At 38.0% G+C, this 5129-nt stretch overlaps 1 long non-coding RNA gene across 2 annotated transcripts; it reads right to left on the bottom strand.

Annotated features, from left to right (window-relative positions):
* Positions 1-593: 593 nt before the first annotated feature.
* On the bottom strand, positions 594-4543 carry LOC114057187. Of its 2 annotated transcripts, XR_003571147.1 has the most exons (4): positions 2925-4543; positions 2474-2575; positions 1784-1999; positions 594-975 (listed from the first exon to the last, which is right to left on the bottom strand). It is a non-coding gene; the product is annotated as an uncharacterized LOC114057187 (long non-coding RNA). The 2 variants fall into 2 exon arrangements; XR_003571146.1 differs by lacking the exon at positions 594-975 and having other exon boundaries at positions 1435-1999.
* Positions 4544-5129: the final 586 nt, after the last annotated feature.

Raw genomic sequence — 5129 nt, 5'->3', positions numbered from 1 at the left:
ATATATAAAAATATATATATATTATATATATATATATATATGTAAAATATATATAAGCATAAGGGTGGCATTATTTGCTCCCTGTTTCCTTACTTTGGAGATACTTAAATGTATGTTAGTAACAACAATGTTTAAAAAGCAGTTTCGGCAGTTTTCCTAGGTACGTCAGACTTCTGTACCATTTAATTTGCTGCCAGCAAAAGTGTGAAGAGTTGACGTCAGAAGTAGTTACGAAGAATACCTAAAATATAAATTCAGCATAGGTTTTGTTTTGTTTTGTTTTGTTTTGTTTCTTTGTTTGTTTGTTTTTCCCTAAGCAGAACCAGGCAGTAAAGACAGTGACTTCTCTGGCTGTCCTGCTAGATAGTTTGTGAGCTTCAGTAGTTATCAATACCCACTGGATTATACAAGAAAATATTTTTAAAGTGCCTGTTTCCTTGAAGAATCTGCGTGAACTCACATGAGCATTTATTGAAATAGGCAATGACATGAAATAATGTAGTCTTCCCAAGATTTTATTTTATGCATAAATCGCAGCATTTACGTCATCCATCAGACTACGGGCATAAGGTTGTGGTGCATGAATGGTCAAGATGATGGCAATGCTGGTGGGGAAATAAGAATAAAATTGTTTGAACAAAACTTTAAGGCAAACATGCATTTTTCCCTTTCCATGAAAGCATCAGGCCTGGTTATCAGACTGCAACATTTGTGGAAACCACTTTGCATATTTTGATGAAGAAGTTTCTTATACAACCAGCCAGCTCCTGAGGGGGCAGGTCTGTGATTTGCATCAAGTCGCTGAAATCGGCTTGCCAGTTTGCCTCTCCGCGGGATGTCATGATTCTCTTTCAGCAGAAAGTGGCGCTGTTGATCAGCAACAACGAAGCGCCGCGTCCTTCCAGCGAAGGGATGATCAATCCACCGCCGCTGCAAACATTCTTTGCTGAACTTCAAAGAAGCAGCCATCTGGAACTTATTCCAGATTTGAAATCAGTTACTTTACTGCTTAACAGTGACCTACCGAAGAGTTTAACTGTTTTACTCTCCCCCTTTCTATGTAAATCAGAGAAAACAGCCAGAGAAAATAAGAGGTATAATGCGATACATAAAGTTTTGCTACCGGCATTAAAGCAAAAATAAAATTTGTTAAATAAAACCAAAACCCCCCAAAACTCTAAACAAAATCCATCAAAATATCATTTGGTGAACTCAGAAAAAGGGTGTTATAGATCAAATAAGAAAAAGATGCAGATACTTACTTTCAGGGTGTTTGCAGACTTTTAAATATTTCCATTCAATGTAGACATTGTATGGGAAAAATATTTCTTTTGCAGGAAAGTTCTGAGTTCTATTAAAAATATTTAGTGCCTCTAGTACTTGTGAGACATTGCCGACATCAGACCTGATCAGACTAGAACAAGAACTTGCATTATGATTTTCCTCCCTCATGCTGTCCTTATCATGTAGGAAAATAACACTTGTGATCAGAACTAGAATACTGCTGGCATTTCTAGTGTTAGCCTTAGTCAAGATTCCCACTGCAGTGGTATTTCTTTTTCTCTTGTTCTCTAGAGCTAACTTGAGTAGAAATCACAGAATAATAGAATATACCAAGTTCACATTTAGAGAACTGCTCTGAGATTATTATATCCACCAGGGATTACAGCCTTGTTTTTCCATGTGACTAAATGAACTCAAGGACCGTTGTGTTTTTTCCACAGGGCATTAGGACCTTATTAAAGGGCTAGACTGTAATTTGGAGTCTTGGATGACAGGTTACTCAGATGATGGGTCCAGTTGTGCAGCAACTGCTTACTTCCACCTCATGCATGCAGAGTCTGTAGGGACAGCTCTGCAGTCTGTCTCCTCTTCTGCACCAGTCTCTCATTCATCTTGCATCCCATTTTTGCTTTCCCAGAAGCATTACTGAGCTGGCTTGAGGACAGCAATCACAAATAGTCTTGTCCTTTCTTGCCATCATTTTTTCTCCCTTGCACTATAAAGGTGAAAGAGGGAAAGTGTTACTGTTCTCATTTCCAGTGGGAGCTAGAGCTGCAGTCTGGGAATATAAGAATGGTTCAACTAGATCAGAGCTAAGGGTCACCTTGCAAAGGACTGCATGTCCACCTGGCAGGGGCATAGTAAAAAAAGTGTCAGAAAGAACCTAAGTGTAGGGCAGGCTTTCTCCCGACAGGATAATCTCATTTTGAGGTAGTCAGCAGTTTATGCCATGCATAAGCAAACAATTGTCTGCTTTATAGTTCCTGCTCCTCTTGAATACAATTCCTCTTGAAATTATTTACTATCTTGCACAGCATGTTACAGTAATTGATTATTTTCCACCATTTCATGGGATGACACCTTATTCTTCTTTTTACACCTAATTCTTGGTGAAAGGACTCTTGGGGCAAGATTGGGAGGGATGCTTCTCTAGTTGTTTCATAAGGCATAAATAATAATAATTTATTACCTATCTCTTCCCCACATCACTTTTCACGACTCTGTAGCCTTTTCCCTTATTTGCCTCACAGTTCAGCTATCCCCGAGTCCTGCTCTATTTTGTCTCTGTGAACTGTTCAGGATTTTAAATGTACAGAGAAGTAACCAGCATTTACCAAAAGAGAAAATTCAAACAACAGCTTAGAATCAAATATCAAAATTAGTGTCTGCAAAAAGCAATACCCTCAAAACTGTGTGTATTCAGTGCATCAATATTTTGTTTGGGCAATTAGAGGACTGGTAGGGTCAACACATTGATTACATGTCTTAAAGTCTCTTTGGCAGCAAAGTGCACTAATTTAGAGAAGACAGAACTGAAATGCAGGCAAGTCAGGCTGCTTAGGCAGGGTCAGAGTGTTAGATGTGAGACAATTCAAAAGTTCTGGACCTGTAAAACAACACTACCTGTCTATGCTCCTTACCTTTCTGGAGGTACTTCCCCTTCTGCATGTCTTCATTACAGAATATTAACACTTGGGTTTTACATTTTGGATGGTAATTGTAGAAAAGTCCTGACTCCAATTCATAGCACTAGATTCCCATGAGGAAAATCCTGTTCAAGGTGACAAGGTTTACTTTTTCAGGTGATAAAAGTTTAACAGCTTCACTGCCGTGAGATCCCCAGGTGCTTAGCTGGACATCCACTGGAGAGATCAGAGAATGTGACATTTCAAGATGCTGCTTGTATGTGAGAGCCTTCAGTGCAAATTACAGAATGTGAGACTGCTCCATCAGAAATCCTCGGAGACCATTGTTATTTTTCAAAGTGCTTTCAAGTGCTTTCACCAAATAGGCTTACCTGACATTTCTCTATGCAACTACTCCTTCTGTCTCTTTGTTCCTTTCCTGTTCTTCCTGCGACCTGTATTTTTACTTCCCAAATTGATTTCACTTTTTATCTTAGGAAAGAATACAAACTGTATAACTGTTTCTTTTCTTGGGCTTCTTCTTGCCAGAGGACTTTTTAGTTCCATAGCATAAGAATAAGTTTGCTATGAGATTTCCTGCTTCTGCTGTTTCACTTCATCTTATGACATTAAACATCATTAGAATATACACTGTGCTTTTGACTATTCTTGGCGTGTGCCCACACAAGTCATGACCACATCTATACATACATAAACTGAACACACACATGTGCACAGATAACATATGCCACCATACCAGTTGATTCAGGATAAAATCTTCTTTCTGTATTAAGCTTTGACTCAGTGGTTATACTAGACTGCATTAGACAAGGATGTGTTTAAAGCCAAACCCTCTTTTTTGACACAACCCTTCTTCTGAGAAAGAGCAGTCGAGAACTTTCGCTTTCCCATTGCTCTCTCAAACTAAGGTTTTAATAATCTAAATTACAATCTGAGGATTTTCAAAATATCAGGAAGCTGCAAAAAATGTCAGTGATGTAAATACCATGTGCTATGTGGAAAGTCTTGGTGTTCTGAAGTCTGCATTCAGTCCTGGTTACACATAATTGGTAAGGTCTGCCCTACAAATCTCCCATTGCTTTGAAAGTGGCTGAGACACATCCCCATATTGTGGAGCGGACTAGAAAGCCTTGAAGGTAAAACATTTTCCTTGACTGACTTAGTCATTCTGACTTTAAACTGCAGCTAGTGCAGCCCTGGTAAACTGAAGTACAGAATGCTGCAAGTTTGGTGGACCCACTGTCATTTTTTACACCATTGCTATTACAGGTCATTTGCTGTGAGAAGAGTGACAAAAGGCTTGCGCTAAATACTGATACTTTCTGCCTTTGAATATTATATGATTTTCATTGCTCCCCAAACAATGATTTAAGTGTGCTTAGAATAATAACAAGGACAAAAATAGATACAGTAACACTTTGTACAAGCTCATTCAGCTTAAAAATGGCACTTTTATCACAGATCAGCTTGGGTTTTGGAAGCAGTTCACGTAGAAATTCCCATCACATAGTATATTCCTGTTCATAGCCAGTATTCTTGTGTCAAGGCTTCTACATGAAGGATTTCTTGTGCAGCTCAGTTCTCTTTTCATTTTTGGGATAGTATGTGCAAAATGTTTTGGCAAATTGCTAGAGAATAGTCATGTTTTTGGGATAGATGTCAGGAAAAAGAATTCTTATAATTTGTAACAGGAAAATTGCTTTTCTCTTATTTGTATCTGTGTGTTTTGTGAGAGGAAGAGAGAGAGAAAGAGATGTGTAGCTACTAGAACTGGGAGAAACTGATATCATACTTAACAGTCATGAGTGATTTACTATTACAGATGAGCTTTACAGATGGGCATTTTTAAACAGATACTCCAGAAACTCCAGTATTTTATTGACAATTTACTGTGCTACAATATTATTGGTGGGTATTTTGCATAGCTCAGCAAAATATGAAATCATCTCTGGGCTTGGTCTGAGAGTGTCCTGAAGAAAAAGCTTATCTAACTTCTAGGCAAAAAAAAAAAAAAAAAAAAAAAAAATTAACAAAGCTGAATAGCACTTGTGAGGCAGAAATGGAATGGGAGTATGTGCCTCAACAAATCCATTTGACCTAGTGAAACTGTTGGTTTTTATGAAGGATAGCAACACATGAGGTATCTGCAAAGAAAATTAAATACTTGGTAGTTTTGATGCTGTATTTTTAGACTTCAAT

Source organism: Empidonax traillii, unplaced genomic scaffold (assembly GCF_003031625.1).
Source record: "Empidonax traillii isolate 1590-97213 ecotype Southwest subspecies unplaced genomic scaffold, ASM303162v1 scaffold119:size1479319, whole genome shotgun sequence".
NCBI classification, from domain to species: Eukaryota; Metazoa; Chordata; class Aves; order Passeriformes; family Tyrannidae; genus Empidonax; species Empidonax traillii.
Note: the sequence above shows the minus strand (reverse complement) of the source record. Positions and strands in the feature narration are given on the sequence as shown.